Here is a 17960-nt window from a genome sequence, read left to right as displayed (position 1 = left end):
TGGACTCTTAGGCTCTCTTTAGAGAAAGTGGCTGCACAATTGCCCTTTGTTTTTATCCTTGAGAATGATGGCAACGAATGCCAAGAAGGTCTTAAAACACAATCCACTGCTGACCTGGTTATCTTCCAGCCATGGGTCTTTGTGGGCAGGCCTTTTAGTAAGTGGATTGGGTTTTGTAAAACCACAGCAGCCTGAGGCTTTTTTTCCCTTTCTTTCTACCAGAAAAGTACTTTGTTAAAAATAAGCCATGTTCTCTGAAATGTCTTCTCACTCTTTGGGACTAAGTTTTGTATTTAATAGGTGACATCCACTGGATTGGTTTAATCAACATCCTTCTGTCATTGCTGGGATGATTTTGTATTATGTAGAAATGTTGACACAGTATTCCCCCCTTATCAGCCGGGAATACATTCCAAGACCTCCATTGGATGCCTGACACCGTGGATAGTACCAAACCCTATATATACTATGTTTTTTCCTATATATATTGTATATATACTTACCTATATAAAGTTTACTTTATAAATTAGGCACAGTAAGAGAGTAACAATAATAATAGAATTATATTTTTGTTATATATATGTTTTATATATAACAATTAATAAAAGAATTATAACAATATACTATAATAAAAATTATGTGAATGTGGCCTTAGTCTCTCTCTCATAACCTATCTGATAACTAAGGGCTACTAAGTGACTCAGGGGAGGGTGGCATATACAGCATGGATATGCTGGACTAAGGGATCATTCACGTCCTGGGTGAGAGGGTGCAGGAAGGTGTGAGATTTCATCACCATACTGAGAACAGGGCGAAATTTGAAACTTAAAAATTATTTATTTCTGGAATTTTCCATTTAATATTTTCAGACCACAGTTGACTGCAGGTAACTGAAACTGTGGGAAGCACAATTGCAGTGAAGAGGGGACTACCGTATTGTAAGGATTCAGCATTTGCTCTGACACTTGAGCTCAAAATGATATTCCAGGGCTTATTAACCAATCTCTTCCTTGAAGATACGAAATCAGTTGTCTGAGGTAGAACTGGAAAGAAATATTAGGGATGATTGGTAGCTTTGTAAGGTCAGTAACCGGTATTGAGGAATGTGTAGGTGGTAGCAGGGGATACAGGTAGTAGTTAAAAGCAAAAGCTTGGGGCTCAGACTTCCTAGTTCAAATCCTGGCTCTGCCACTCATTAGCTCTTTGACCTTGGGTAATTTGTTCACTCTTTCCCTCAGTTCATTCATCTATGAAGTGTATTTACTGGTTTTAGTTTAGTATTTACCTTCATAGTCTTGTTATAGGGCATTTCTAAGATGGAATACATAGAATCAAGCGTATCGTAAACACTCAATGAATGTATGTTACTCTTATCGATGTACTTTGCTGCTTTTCCTTAATCTGTGCTACAGGGAAAGGGCAAAAATTGAAAATCCACTTTCATAATTGTTTGGAATGGTCAGCGAATGCTTTAGTTCCTTTAAAGTAGGCAAAGCTGTGTATAGTATGTGTTGTATAGCCAAGAGGCCCTGCGTCCTACAAAACTACATATAGCTGATGGGGAATAAATTGAACTCACACATATTGTTGGTAGGAATGTAAAATGATACAACATCTTTGGCAAACAGTTTGGCACTTTCTTCACCTTTTCATGTCCTATGCTTTTATTTTTAAAATCTAACTCTTCTTAATTCATATAAATTTTATTATGGTGTAAAATGTGAAGCATAATCTAACGTAATTTTTTCAGGTAAACAATTTGCCCAGCACCACTTTTTGAATAAACATAACACCTGTCATATGTACCACAGTCGACTCCTCTGTAGTTACCCAAGAAATGTAAGTTATGTCCTTAAAAAGACTTGTGTGTGAATGTCAAAGGCAGGACAATGGACACCTGTTACTTTGAGTTTTATTTATAGGAGCCTCAAATTGGAAACTACCCAAATGTCCATGCACATGTGAAAGGATCAATAAGTTGTGCTATATTCGTTCAAGGGAATATGACTCCACAATAAAAAGAAATAAACTATTAGTACATGCAGCAGCATGGCTGACCCTCAAAATAATTATACTGAGTGAATAAAGCCAGTAAAAGAAGTACATGCTACATGATTCCTTTCATGTAAAAATGTTAGAAAATGCAAACTAATGTAGAGTGGCAGAAAACAGATCATTGGTTGTCTGCAGACAGTGGAAAGTGAGCGTTGGAGGGAGAGCTTACCAAGGGGTACAGAAAGGTTTGGGGGAGTAATGGATATGTTTATTATTTTAATTGTCATAGTGTTTCACAGATATATATGTGTGTGTGTGTGTGTGTGTGTGTGTGTGTGTGTGTGTGTGTGTGTATACACACCATATATATATAATTTGTGTATTGTGTGTAATTGTCTGTCAATTGTGCCTAATAAAAATGTTTTTAAAAACTGGGCCTACTGTAGCCAAAAACCAATACATTCGCTCTGTTGTTACAGCATGACACGCATCAGCCACCTTGAACACTTGCTAAAGTGTTTCTTAGCTGTTCTGTTTTCTTTTGGAATTTGTAGTGCTTTATTGAAATTTTTTGGAACAATATGCCCAAGAAAATTTGAGTTAATGACTTTTCTGTCTTAAGTCATCTGTGACAGAGGCATTTGCATTATTGTACTAACCTTATAATTAGCAATTACAGCATCCAAATATTCTAAAATGTCCTGTACAGGCTTTCAGTTTTGCTACTTGGAAATCTAAAGAGCCTTTTTTTCTAGTTTTTTTGCTCTCTCTCGCCTTTCCTTCTCTCCACCCAAAGACCAATTGACGTTCTGTTCAAAAGAACATTTTCTCCTCCGTTGTAAAAGGAATGCAAAGGAAGCCACCTGATTTGACATGACCAGACTTAAAATTAGTTTGTCAGATTTAGTTTAATTAGCCTTGTAATTAGTTTGTCAAAAGAGTCAGTTAAAACTGAGGATCGTAAAAAGTTTTAACTTAAAACACACATGTTTAAATTTTGACTTAAAATATACATGTATCTTTAGGGGCGGCCTGTTAGCTCAGTTGGTTAGAGTGAAATGCTTCCAACACCGAGGTTGCTGGTTTGATCACCGCATGGGCCACTGTGAGCTGTGCCCCCCACAACTACATTGAAACAACTACTTGACTTGGAGCTGATGGGTCCTGGAAAAACACACTTAAAATAAATAAAAGTTAAATATATATATATATATATATATATATATATATATATATATATATATATACATATATATGTTTGTGTATATATATATATGTATACATATGAATACATATCTTTAACAGACTTCTCTGATGGTGAGTATAATTAGAGTTAGGCAGCGTCTTTCCATCATGAGTCATTCCCATGCTGTGGGATCTATAATTTCCAGTTTGGGGTTTTTAAAATAGACTCTGACTTTAAAATATATTTGAGAAGTAATGTGAGTATAGATCGCTTTTATATTTAAAAACAAATTCTCCCAATTCATTGACAGTTATCTGGACCTCACCACACTTGGCAGCCGTTTTCTTTTTTAGCTATTCACCAAAGCATTCTACTGAGTTTTTCTTGAAACAGCAGTTCTTTTTGTGCTTATATTTTGTTGGTCCATATCATATTTAGATATATAAATACATAACCAGTACAACTGGCTTCGACAGGTTTAAGCACAAACCGACTGTAGTAGGCATACCAGTCCGTGATGGGTGTAGCCCACCCACTGAAGGGTCACTTTTAATTTGGCAAGTGGGGTAAGAAGAGGTGGAGACCATCTATGGTATAAGTACGTTGTAGGGAATTGAAACGCAGCAAAGTATAAGTCATTTAGAAAGCCAGAAAGCCAGAATTTAAAGATAATAAAATTCACTAATGATTATGTGCATTTTCTTTGAGTCTTTTATGTGCACATCTGTCTGTAGTTTATTACTTTGTATCCTGCTCATGAAAAAGGCAGTGATGAATGTCCTCAAACATAAATACTTATTTCTAATTATTTCCTTTCAACAGACTCTTGGAATTGAAATTGTAAGTCTAAAGAGCATGACCATATTTAAGACCCTTGTGCCATATTCACTGCTAAAAAAATTGTACTTCCTATGGAGGGAAATGTATGTTTCACTGTGTTTCTTGCCAAAATGATGAGTGTTCAGATCCCTGCTAATATGATGAGAGTGACGTATTTGGATTTGTATTTTAAAGATGTTATTGAAGAGTAACTTTTTTCCTTTTCATTTCCTTGCTATTTGTATTCTTTTGTGAAAAATTTGTTGTTTGTTTGTACAAGCATTTTGTATGCGGATACTCTATTTTCTTGATTCTTTTTTAGCTCTGGCTAGTATCTCTCTGGTAGGTAGTAACTTCTTCATATGCGGCAGATATATTTGAGAAGTCCACTGCTTATCTTCTGACTTAACAACATTTTAATTTTTTATATTATGAAGTCTCTGTGATTTCTGCTCTTGCATTGTCTTTACTTAGAAAGACATTTCACAACCTGACTCAGGTAAATTGCATAAAAGTTACTGTATTATGATTTTACTTTTATAATAAGTTTTATTGTGGCATGTGGTAGGAAGTGTGATCTAACTTAATTTTTTTCCTGAAACAATTTGCCCAGCACCACTTTTTGAATATTCTTTCATTTCCCCATGGAGTTTTGATGAAACTTTTTTATCACATATGAACATCATATATGTACTAGATATCATGTCTGTTTCATTTATCTCTTTGTCTCATACCAGCATGAAGATATACTCATTTTAGTTTTATTGTTGGTTTTACTGTCTGATGAGTAAATTTGCTCTTTTTTTTGTAACATTTTCTCTACTATTTTCAATATATTTTCTTCTGAAACAACTATTTCTAGTTGGGATGTAGCCCAGGCTTCTAGGGATGTTTTAAGTTTCTCCCTAGTTTTCATCTTCTTGGGTAATTTCACTGGGACTCTCGTGTGAGCTGGAGGGCCTTTGCTGTCTCACTTGAACATTTGTCTTAGAATTCTTAACATCATTATACTCAACCTTTATTAAAAAAAAAAGTGTTTTTTGCTATTGTTTTTTCATTTAGTCTGAGTCGTGTCATTAATTTCATTTTCTTAGAAAGCACTTGATGGGTAATAATACTTTTTCAGAAGAGCAGTTCCCGTGACCTGTGTGATCCCTGCCATCTGACTGGCTGCTGCAGAGTAGAAGTGTCACTGGAAAGTGCATCTTCAAGTGGGGTTTCTAACTGCTGAGAAAAGGAGTTAGTGCCATGCAGTACCACATGTCCCTAAGATGTCCTATTGGAGTTTGGAGTTGAATGCAAGGCTTCACCAGGCTGATTGTTTGGATGGCCAATTTATAAATCACAGTGCACATGTATTATCAGGAGGGGCGTCAGCTGCTTTATTTTCAGCCCCTCAGCTGTATGCATTTGGAGAAAAATGTACAGCAACTGAAATGTGTCTGAGCAGAAGGCAGAAGTTAGCCAGGTCAAATCCTTTTGTCACCTGTGTGTTATGGGTTCCTCTAGAGACTGTCTGAAGATGACCGCAGTGACTTGCAGCCCATCCTTGCTTGGCCTGTTCTCCCTCTGGAGCCCTCCCTTGTTCTCCTCTTGTTGATCACTTCCTGGTTTTGGCTTCTCAGGCTGCCCTCTCCTCTGGCTAAGTGACGTTAGCATTTCACCTCCATGATCTAAAATGCAGAGGTACCCACTTATCCACTTCGCATTTATAAAGAACTATTAGCATCCTTGAGGAAAGAAGAAAGAGGACTATAACAGAAGCAGGGGGATGCGCTGGTCACTGACCTCGTCATGCCTCTGTGAGCAGCCCTGTGTGGGCTGTCACACCTGGAGCAGAGCGGCTCCCTGACATGGCCACAGGCCTAGCTGTTACCTTGTACCTCTGACTGCTGAACCCCCTGCCTCTTTGACGTGTCTGTCACACTGAATGGCTCCCCAAGGGGGTTTCTGTTCATTTTAGTTTTCTGGAACTTCTCAATCAAATGTATAGAGCAGGGGAAAGATTTTAGTGCTGAAGATGGAAAGGAAGGAATTTATACCTTCTACTAGTTAGAGGAAACATATCCTGCAGCATTTAAAGAGGAGACGAGGAACAAAGTTTGGAGTCTTCCAGATGAAAAGTCTTTTCTGAAAAGAAAGGAAAATCTTGAAAGAGGTCAAGTTCCCCAAGCTGATTCATCTCTCAGGTAATTCTTCAGATAGACTTTTCGCTTCTTCAGGAGACGTGAGATGGGTCATAGTCGCCCAAGACCTTGGGAAACATTTTTACAGAGTTCCATTTAATTTGAAACTTAACTTGAAAGTTTCCTCCACTTCCTTCATCCACATTTTGTTTAGATACTCTGATGGGACTATGTCCAACGTCACTATTTTCTGGTCCAAGATTTGAAAAAATGTTTTTCATTCTTCCTACTCCCCACTCTGCCTCACTGTCCCCATGATAGAAAGGCAGGACAGTGGGCACAGGAGCCTGTCACTGTGAGTTAATAACTGAGACGGTGGACCACTAATGTGGACAGAAGACTCAGCAGGAGCTCCAGGTCAAAGGGCGTGGATGAGACCCTGGTGAACTGGTTGTGAAAACGCATCTGTGTAACGCTTCTGTGTGTCATGGGGAGGTTCTCACTGAGGCATAGACTTCCACTGAAGTGCAGTGTGCTGGGCTGTGTGTGTGCTGCTTGTCACGACTAATGTGTGAGGGAGCTTCCGTCTCCGTCTGCCTAGGGGAGCGAGAAGAGAGAGCCGGCCAGCTGGGTGAGTTACACATTCAACACAGTTTCCTTCTTGCAAACATCTATCGTTATTATGAAGATGGCTGTTCCTCAAGCCTAGAGAACTTGCAGATGTGTAAGGGTTTTCTGGAGCAGAAATGTTTCTCCTGATGTGTTAGTGTTTAGAATGAAATATTGTGAAGATGTTGAAAACCTTTCCTAGATGTATGTGTACAGAAGCAAGTTTCAGTTAGAAAACAAATATTGTTAAAATGGTTTTCCTTCTGGAGTTGCTAGTAACCCTACCACTTAAGTGTGTGGTGTATAAACTGGTTTATAGGATTGAACAGTTGTTCTTTTAATTTTTGCAGAATAACTTGGGAAAGCAAATTAGCATTTCTCGCTGTGGACTATGTCCTGTTTTCTGTTCTCAGTTTAGGTTATGTTGCCTGGATGCTGAAATGTTTAATTTTTAATGGAGCGTGGCAGTGAGTCTAGGTAAAAATGTGGTATGTGTTGTCTATAAATCTTTCTTAATTTGGAGGTGTAAGGAGGGAGGTAGTGCTGTGTGTTTTTCCTGAAAAATGTCATTTAATTTTTATGTTTGGCTCTGTGAACACAGCTCTGTTCCTTTAGAGACGGGTAAGAGAGAAGTGGGGAAGCTGCTGGTGTGGTCTTTCTCAGAATTGTGGCTTTTCTTAGCTCATCTTCAGTCTGTCTCTTCATGTAAGGTCACTCACATGCCCGCTATCCTGTTATGATGGCTATGTATAGTATAATCTATGTTTTCCTATTTCTACAGAACACATTTTTATATCCAGGTAATTGTTGCCATAAGAGTTCAACTTGACTTTTCATTAATAGCTGTAGTGGGTTGACCAGTGTCCCCTCCAAATGCATGTCTACATGAAACCACAGAATGTGCCCTTATTTAGAAATAGTCTTTGCAGATGCAATTACTTAAGGATGGAGATGAGATCATACTAGATTAACTTGACGCCTGGTGTCCTTATAAAAGGAGGAGAGGACACAGAGGCACACAGAGAAGACAGCCATATGAAGACGGAGCCCCCAGAAAGCTCAGAGAGACAAGGGCTGATTCTCCCTTAGAGGCTTCACGGGGAGTGTGACCCACCAGCAGCTCTGGATTCCAGACTTCTGGCTTCTATAGCTGTGGGAAAATAAGTTCCTGTTGTTTTAAGACACCCATTGTGTGGTAGTTTGTTTGTTTGTTTAATGGCAGCTCTAGGGAAATAATACAACAACCAATACAAAAGGGTAGAGATTAAAGGTCAATTTCTTATTGACCTTCAGCTTGAGGTGCTCTGAGTTCAGCAAGGTTTTAAACTCCAGTGTTTATCATCAATGCAGGAAAACATTCTGTAGGCAAGAAGCTCCTATGTCTGGCGAACCTTCCATTTTAATTTGGTCAATATATTATAAAAGGCAATTGACCAGAATCCTGTGCCATTTGAAGGAGCTTCCGTGGCCTTTTTAATCTTAACCTTTTGGAAGTGGTCTGTGGAGATAGGTGCCTGTTGCCTTTGTTGTTTCATCAAAGTGAATTCTCAGATTCCTTAAACTTGCTTGGTGTAGCACCTTGGGACTTACGGAATTGATTGTGTCTTTTACCTATTTATTTTCTCAAGGACTAAGGTTCACGTGTCCACAAACAAGTTGAAAATACTGTGACGGTTGCAGGATAACGCTGTGCAGCTGCATCCTTTGACTGTTCAGTGGGAAACAGCATTTGGGGCACCGTGTACTCCCCCATACTATTAGGATGAGGAGAAAGGAAAGCCGGTACAGTTACTGAATGCAAGGAAAGTGGTGTCCTTAAAGGGGGAAATGACGCGTTTGGTCATTTCCAAAATCGCCGAAACTTCCAAATTTCGAAATAAATCATTTCCAAAATTATTTCCAGAGATAAAAAATACAGTATCTTAAGATTGATTCAACTTCCCTGTATCCCCCCAGAACCATGCAGTAGTACCCCCTTATCCATGGTTTTGCTTTGTTTTTTTTTTGAGGTTTCAGTTTACCCATGGTCAACCATGGACTGAAAATATTAAATGGAAAATTCCAGAAATAATTGGTAAGTTTTAAATTGCACGCCGTTCTGAGGAGTGGGGTGAAATTTCGCACCATCCTGCTCCCTCCCGCCCAGGACATGCAGCATCCTTTTGTCCAACGTATTCACCCTATATATTCTCCCCGCCAGTTAGTCCCTGAGTAGCTGACTCTGTTATCAGATCAGCTAGAGAGAGACCATATTTGTGTAACTTTTATTATAGTATATTGTTATAGCTGTTCCATTTTATTATTAGTTATTGTTCATCTTACTGTGCCTCAAATATAAATTAAACTTTATCATAGGTCTGTATATATAGGAAAAAACGTAATATATATAGGGTTTGATACTACTGGTGTCTGCAGTTTCAGGCATCTCCTGGGGGGTCTTGAAACATATCCCCGTGGATAAGGGGGGGGGACTCCTGTGTTCTCTAATATATATTGGGAGCCTAAAGTAGTTCAGTTTCTCATGCTGTGAAACCCAACTATGCAGCAGTAATGTGTTCACCTGAAGTGGTGGTTTAGGCGTTTAAATGGTGGAGAAATGTTAATGAGCTCCTGCAGTTTTGCACTTCAACAGGGTGTACTTTGGCTAGATTTCTTGGATCAGGAGCCTTCTCATTTGCTGTGAAGATCTCTCTGACCACAGAGAAATCGGCCCAGTATAATAGAACCTTATGCTTCCATTATCATATGCTAAAAAAGGAAGAGCAAAATTTGGAGGTTTCTGCACACAGAATTTCTAGCTAATTCTACCAAGGGCCCCTCTCAGCACAGATGGGCTTGCTCAGCACATGAAGCCAATTTGGATTGGAGAGTAGTTCTGCTAGCGTTAGATGTCATGCGTGCACATTCAGGAAAACCTTGTCGGTGTCCAGAAGAAACCATGTTCTGTTATCCTTCCCAGGTGGCAATGTACATGAGCCCCTGGACTTTTCTTTGTCCGATAGGACTGAGCGCTGGAGTTGGGGGGGGAGCACAGGGTCCGGCAAGAACATCTTTTGGACATGAACCCTTCCAGGCACGACTTACTCAATTTAGAAAAACATGCATTTTCTTCTAATCCTTTGTTTCTTTGCAAGTTGACTGTCATTGTTAGAAAGTTTTTCATTAGATCAGTGTTCCTATGATCTGTAGGCATTGATATTCTTAATGTGGAAATGATTGGTAGTCTTAGTTTGGAACGTGAGGATCAGAAAGTTAAAATGATTCACTCCAGGTTATATAATTAAGTCATTAGTAGCACAGAGGGAAAGAAATGGGGAAGGGTGTGAGTGACTGAGAGTGTGTGTCTGTCTGCCTGTAGATATAGGGAATTGTTTTTCCTGACGATTCCTGATTTCAAACATTTAATTGCAACTTTGGAAGGACTCTTTCTGGTCTGGAGGGATGGTGGCGTGTGAGGGTGAGATACCCAGCATCCAGTCTCCATTCAGTTCAGTCTGTAGGGTGAGGGCTGGAGTATGATGTCCTTCCCTAATCTATGAAGCCCTTTGATATGCACGAAGGGGAAGCAGGGAAAGCCATGGCTCCTCTTGCTCCCCTTAAGCAATGTGATTCATAATATAGATTAAATAACATAGAATTAAATAGTTTTTGTTTACTGAAGAACTTTATATATCCTGTTCTTATTTTAAAAAGCAGACTGATGTTTTGCAGTCTTCATCTTACACATGCTCACTGAGTTGTCTTTTCTTATTGAATATGCAAATGTAGTTATTTTTTTGGCCTGTGTCAGTGATAAGACAAAAGCTTCCCTAGTCCTGCACTGTATCATGAACAATCCAACTTTATCTTCATAATAGGAGATGGAGTTTAGGTTTGTCTCGGGCCAGTTCTGTATCCTTAATAACCCATAAGCTGTCCACAAAGCATCCATCACTGCCCAGACCAATTGCTCGGAGGCCGTCGATGTTGCCCATTGTCTCTGTCTGTGTACCCTGCACAGCTGGCCCTGAGCGCCAGCCAGTCTTTCTTACTCCAGCTGACAGGACTAATCAGGATGATCAATATGGCCTCTCCTCACGGTGCAGTCACTAAGTGGATTTGCTTTACTTAATATCCCTACAGAGTGACTCTTTGACTGGGCAGTGGAGGTTTTAACTAAGCCCTCTGCTGATAAACTTGTGCTGCCGTGGAAAAGAATCGAACATTGCCATACCAATGGAAGCAAAAGTCTTTGGAACAAGCTATCCCAAACCAAGTGAGTATAGGTAAATACTTAAAGCACGTTAGAATTATTTTCCAGATGATTTCCAGGACGGAGCATGAAGGGAGCTGTTGGTTTGAATACGTGTGGAAACTCATCTGTTCTATTTTCATTGAAAATCTCGTAGCACATACATCCAAGGAAAAGTTAGCATCTCTCCTACAGATCACCCAGTGGTCTAGTGATGGTTCCATTTTACCCAAACCAAGTGTAAATTTGTGAACGAGCTTTAGCTGACTGTTGCTAAGGTAACAGTTGTAAGTTCACTCTGTGGTTCATATGTGAAATATTAGACCTTTATGGAAAGTAAAGGTATCTTAAGTTTGTAAATCATAGCTAATCCGTGCCAGCACCAACTGAGCTCACCATTTGATGTAAACAGTCTGTTCTGGGGTTACTGCTAAAGTTATGGGGCAAAAATTCAGAACATGCATTTTCTGCTAATCCTTTGTTTCTTGTAAGTTGACTGTCGTCGTTAGGAAGTTTTTCATTAGACTGGAACTTTTAGTTTTTGCGTTTTCTTTTGAGTTCATGTTGAATTTGGGAGTGAGAATAAGGCCGGTAAGAGAGCCAAATGTGAGGGAAGGGCAGGTGCAATTTTTTTGTTTTGTTTTGTTTTTTGAAGATATGTTGATTTGTCATTCTATTAAACAGTGACCCCCCAAGTTCACCACTAATGTGAAACCTGCCCTTATTTGGCTATTCACCTTATTTGGGTTATTATTATAATTTTCATCTTGTCAACTGATGGCTGAGATCCAGGATTTCGGAGAATGATGGATCTGATACCTCAGGGGCAGGTGTGTGTACTTTAGGGGCCCGGCTGCAAGCGGTTTCATCACATGGCTGCATGTGAATTTTGTATTCCACTCGGAAAAAAAAATATCAGTATTGGTTTGCAATGGCCAATTTAACTCTTAATCTCCATTAGATCCAGGAAGATTCACACCGTTTGACCTGCAGCTTTGTGTTCTTTTTGGTTATGGTTACAGAGTTCCATATTTGTTCCCATGCTTGAAAAAATTAAATTGGCCTTAAACGACTTCCAATGCTCCTTTTCTGATGAATTTGAAAGTTATTGTGACACTGCAGAAAGTTCCTTCCTCTCACCTGATAGCATAAGCCACCTCTGCCTTTCTAAAGCTCATCCTTTCTGTGTCTCCACAGATGGGTGGAGTTTTGGCCCAGGAAGGGCTTGAAATGGGAAGGTCTCAAGTTGGATAGGACATGTGAGTGAGCGGGCTGTTTTGTAGCTTTGTCTCAAATCGGGCTGTTGAAAGGCATGTGCCTTTCTTTTATGGAGGCAGAGAGGAAAGAAAATATCAGTTAAGAGGGAAAAGTGGAGACAGGAGCAATGGATAAGCTTTGACAGTTTTTCTCTGCTGCTTTGTCAAATTGTCTTAAAGCACTTGAGTGCTGACTTAATTTCTCAGCAGTCCTGAGTGTAATGTCAAAAATGTGTGTGGGGGGAGTGGGGTATGTGTGTGCTATTATGTACATAAGCACTTGATGGGAGTAAAGGCAAGAAGAGGACTTGATTAAAAGGTAAGTTTAAAGACTAAACACATCACATTAATGTGACATCTACTGACCAAATAAGAAAAAACAATGCAACTAAGAAAGATGAAGCCCATCTTAATCAGAGACTTTTGCCTTGGACCCCTGGAGCATGGTGACCTGAAAGCATCTTATACCAACAACATCTTAGATTGCTTCGGGTTTTTTGGTTTGTTTGGGTTTTGTTGTTGTTGTTGTTTATTTTTCCCGCCTGAGGAGAGTATTGTTGGGCTTTGGGGACCACTGGAAGATGCAGGAGTTGGTCTTGCAATCGTGCTGGTCATCAAGTCTGATGCGGGCATAGCAGTGGGGCCCAGCACAGCAGGACCCACCCACAAATGTCATTGCCCACATCTGAAATCCACGCAGAACTGTGGGGCTTAGGTTTTTTCCTAGCAAATGTGCAGATCTTCCTTCAGACTAGGACTCACGTCCCTGACCTACTTTCCTGGTTGTTCGTGCCTAAATGAACCGTTAGGAGACCTTTTCCAAGGTGGAGTCACCCTGATCCCAACTGGAACTTTTCAGAACGCGGGCCTATAGCTGCGCCCCTGCACTGGGGCTTGGTCAGGCTTTGGTGGCTGCAGTGTAAGCTGAGGATTTTTCACTGTCAGAGACCTAATTATTCATCCATGTAATTGCATTGAAGGTAGGAGGGCATAGGCGGTGGTTACGGCAAGGAATCTGAGGAAATGCCTTTTGCCATGAGTTAGTTTTCGAGGTTTCAGCATCTATTCTGTTAGAGTGCAGTGCTGCTGGAGAGCCCCGAGGAAGCCTGCAGCTGCTGGGAACAGTAGGCTCCTGCACCCTGCAAGGGCAGGGAGAGGACAGGCACCCACAGCATATGTTTCAGGGGTGGTGGGGGAGCACAGACTGAAGCTGATGGACAGGGAGGAATTTTAAATGACGCCACCTGTCTTTTTAAAGCATACAAGTTTCTTTCAAATCCAGCCAGTCTGGGCTTCCGTGTCGCCAGCCCAACATTCAGACTGGGCTTTCATGATGTCATTTGCTGGAGACAGCAGAGATCTGAGTGGGCGGATGGGAAGGGATGCCAGAGAAAGGATTGTAGGCCACGCGTGTGTGAATGTGTTGTAGAGGGAGGCAGGGGAGAAGAAGGCTATGGGGAGGGTAGGCCTGAGTTCCCTGTGACATCCATTCGCATTCTGTCCTGAACAGTAGGGCCCATGCCACAGCCTCCCACTTGACGGAGGACGAGTTTGAGAGCATGTGTCTTCCTGCAGCCCTTGACTTCAAACCATGCATTCTAATGGTTTTCAAGCATTCGGGATAATAGCACATATAAGAGTACAGGTGAGGCATTAGCACATATAAGTACATAGCAGACATTTTAACAGGGACTGGTCATACATTTGAGGCTTTCAAAATGGGTGACACTCAAATAAGTTTTCAGGGCAACAGTTCTATCTAGCATCTGCTAGAATTGTGTTCTCTGTGGCTGAGGACAATACAAACTATAATTTTTTTTTAGCTTTTCATTCATTTGAACAAACAAAACAAAATAGGTGTTTAAAGTCCACTTTGCTAGAATAACAACATAAATAGCTTATTGGCATCTGCCAAGATGGTTCCCTCATCTCCTGGAAGTTTGCAGTCAAAGGCCCAGGCAGGCCAAATCACTGTTGACTGCAGTGTGGGAAATAACTGGCCACGCTCACTACTGCCCTTGATTAGTTTCTTCCCTAAATCTAAAGTCCTGAACCCCTTGAGACAACTGAACTCAAGAACCCGAGACTGGAGTTAGCTTTCTCCTTGCTATGGACAAGCCAACAGCAAGGACGTATACCCAGATATATATGGCATTGGATGCTGGCAGGCCACTCTGAGGTCACCTGGTCCTCACCACTTATTTTACACCAGAGGAAAGTGAGACTTCGATGATAAATGCCTTGTCCAAGGACAACACAGCTCCTAGAGGCCCGTGCATTGCTACAAGGGAAGTTACAAATGAGAGCGTTTAGTTGGATCAAGTATCTGTGGCCGCTGTTGCGATGTTGACATATCGTTGAAACTAAAGATGTCATGAATCACGTTTGCTCCTGGTGGACAAAGAGGGGAGAAAGCTTGAGGAGCACGGGATTAGTTTTAGCACGAGGACGAATACCAACGTTTTTCCTCTGGGCAGATACTCAATTATATTCACATAAGTGTTTTAAACTCTGCCCTACTAAAATAGGATTGTGGGCTTCTTGTGAGGGTTGAAAGGAGGGACGGAGGTAAGTGCTGGTGGTGAAAGAAGCAAGAAACATCTTGCTTCATGCTGGCTTAGGCTAGCCACGCCTTTATTACACATGCCTTTTAAAATTTCATTATCACCGAAGGCTAATGCAGTTCTAGTAGTTAGACCATTTTCTTTCTTGGCAAAAGAGAATTCTTAAGGGGATGATCCATCCTCTTGGATATGCAGAAAGGAAGGCTAGATGCTACATTTTCTGTATCACTCTGCCTTTTAGTAGGGTGGAGTTGTACCCCAAATACCTCAGTTGCTTTCATCATGAGGAGAATTTATAGGTATGCTATTTCTGTTGTGCCGTTTCTTTGTCCCTCCTGATGGGGAGGAAGTTCGTGAATTTTAGGAACAAGTCAAGGAGGGAATTGGGTAAGCAAAGTCTTCATTGCTGCTTTTACCTTGTGTTCATAGAATAGTGTTATTTAATAATTGCAGTTGTTTTTGAAATAAGTGAAAAGGCTTGCCGTGTATAGAATCATATTGTAAAACATTGATTTCGTGCTTTGTAGAGGCAAACACTGAAACTGAACTGCTGTTTGTCAAAGACATTTTTTAAAAATAGAAACAGCCATGCTGAATGCATGCCAAGGATTTTATCTCTTACCTCTACTAAATTACCTCTATTTGAGTTTTAAAATTTGGTTATAATGCTGTTACATTATCATTGTCAAGTATATTAGGTTTTTTTTATCTTTCTAATTTCCCCAAGTTTTTGTTCTTTAAGAAAGCATCTTGTTAAAACTTCCAGAATGAATGATTTTTATTAGGCAATTTTCTGCCTGCTTGTATTCCCCTCTCAGTCCTTTCCAGGTAGAGATTGAGTTGTTTCTTGTGTTTTGTGTCTTATAGAATTTTAACGTATTTAGCATTGGACTTCGATACATTAAGATTCTGATTGTGTTGTGACTTTGGTTTTCAATAGAGAACATTACAAAAAGGGTGAAATCACACATGAACTATCAGCATGGAAAGCGAACAGTCTCTTTTTCTACAGCACTGATATAGAAATCAGAATTTCATAATTGTATTAACATACTAAGACTCTTTACACTGAGAAATTTAAGATTAACAATGATTAATAAATCTCATGTTGTAGTTACTTAATCTTGGTACAAGGAGAGGATTAATTTTCTTTCTCTTTTACTAATAATTCACTGTATGATTCTTGTGTGAAGCTAAAGTGGTTGTAGTTTTGAAACTATTCATATACCCACTGAGGCTTCCTTGGCCTTTTAAAGCAACAGATTCAGGTTTTACTGCCTAGTCATCCTGGAGTGCCTTGTATAAACAAAAATCCCGATTAGACAATGCCATTAAAACAAGCACAAAAGTTGAAATAATACTTAAAGCATAGTATACAGTAGACCTTAAATAAGTATTTGTTGAATTAAATGGATTTATTCTAAGTATGTACGAGTTATAGTAGAGACCATATACTTCCTCTAAGTCTGTCCTAAAAAAAATATATTTTTCAAAGGTCTGGATAGTAAGTCTTCATAATTGATCCTAATAATTAAGATCTAGGATTAGAGTAAGCATTGGATGTTCCTGTTTGCCAAGCATGGGGGAAAAGTTCAGTAGCCAATGTAAACTGGATATGGAATCTCCATTCCATAAAGCTTTATTCAGTGTTGGTAAGTAGACACTTAGTTAAGTAGACATATTAAATGACAGATAGGTCTGCTATTTCAGGGAGAGCTCTTAAGAGGAGTTTCTACTTGAGGGAGGCTAGTCTACTCATAAGACCAAACACTAGAGCAGAAGGTTGCTTATTGTTTATAGAATCAATAGAGTCCTGATGGCCTTAAGGGAATCAGTCATAAAATAATTGCATTTCACTATACTTTGCTTTGCTTCAGGAATTCCCTGCTCTGAATAACCTGCAAGGTTTTCCCAGACAATCCTCGTGACTTACCTATTTGGTGGTATAACTCTCAGTTTTTGCATTTTTTATAATTTTGATGGTGAACCCAAACTTAGGTAGACCTCATCTAAGGCTCCCCCACTTCCTTGGTGTCACCAAATTTATGTGGTCCCTGGATGGATAAATGGGATAAACGTTGTATGCCTGGCACATAATATAACCCTGAGCTGACCTTTAGGAGCTATCTCGGTGTTACCAGCTGTGATTTTTGTTTTTGAAGCTTCATATTTTTGGCCTTCCTTTCTCTGTTGATAGCTATTAGTTTCGTGTTTCTTCACCCAAATAGGCATCTTGTGAAGTTTTCCTGACATTATAAGGTAGTTTCTTGTGTGGGGCTAGTCCATGAGTTCTCTGAAGGCAGCAGTTTTATTTTGATTGCAGCTTGGCTTAGAGCAGGTCTTAGTGAAATGTTGATTCCCTTGAGAATAATGGATAGACAGAATTTTCATATTTTTCTACTCATCTGTCCACATCTTTCTAAATATGTTTTTGAGTACATTTTGTGTTTATCCACTTTTGTAGTGTTTGGAGGACCCAATAAAATGTAATCGAACAATTAAAAAATAAAAACCTTGGCAGCAGTTAAAACTGAGTTCTAATCCATTTAAGCCTTGACTAAAATCCCTTAGAAAATACATGAACATTCTAAAAGTACTTGAGGCTGCATAGAGCATTTCCGTACATTCTTCCCAGCTTTCTTAATTTAGAAAATCTGTTCTATCTCTGTCTTTGAAGTCAGGAAATTTTTGTTTATTTTCTGAAGTGGGCCATTGCATAACATACATAAAAAGTGTTGCCATAATGGTCATTAACAACACCATAAAATCAAACCTAATGTCACAAGAGGCTTGTACCCCTGTTTGAACATTTCATTAGCCCTGTTGGCTGCAGCATATAAGATACGTCTCCTAAAAGAGATTTGACTTTTTAAAAAGACTTTATGATTGAACTACTTTACTATTTGAGATGGAATGGTTTCCTGGGAAACCAGCCTTATATCCTAAGCTAGTACATTAGCCCTTAAAATTAGGGACCATGTCTTATGTGTACTTATACTATATACTTTAGGGGCTAGCAGAGTGCAGACTATATTACTGGCATCTAGTAACTTTTTATCTGATTTTGTTGGGTTTAAGGTGGTATCCCTTAATATATGAAGCCGCCTTTTTACTTGGCAAGTCATTTGAAAATCATAGAGCCCTGAACTCTACCCTAGTGCTCAAAACACAGGA

At 39.7% G+C, this 17960-nt stretch overlaps 1 protein-coding gene across 7 annotated transcripts in view; it reads left to right on the top strand.

Moving 5' to 3' along the window:
• Positions 1-17960, top strand: part of TLN2 (talin 2) — a 419393-nt gene that overhangs the window by 178689 nt on the left and 222744 nt on the right. The window contains exon 1 of one of the 7 annotated variants that reach the window (XM_033107585.1): positions 15157-15173. The exons of the other annotated variants lie outside the window; for them this stretch is intronic. The gene's annotated coding sequence lies outside the window, so the exon portion shown is untranslated. Of the gene's footprint in view, positions 1-15156; positions 15174-17960 lie in introns of those variants that run through there. 7 annotated transcript variants of the gene reach the window in all.

This window comes from Rhinolophus ferrumequinum, chromosome 6, assembly GCF_004115265.2.
Source record: "Rhinolophus ferrumequinum isolate MPI-CBG mRhiFer1 chromosome 6, mRhiFer1_v1.p, whole genome shotgun sequence".
Lineage (NCBI taxonomy): Eukaryota > Metazoa > Chordata > Mammalia > Chiroptera > Rhinolophidae > Rhinolophus > Rhinolophus ferrumequinum.
Note: the sequence above shows the minus strand (reverse complement) of the source record. Positions and strands in the feature narration are given on the sequence as shown.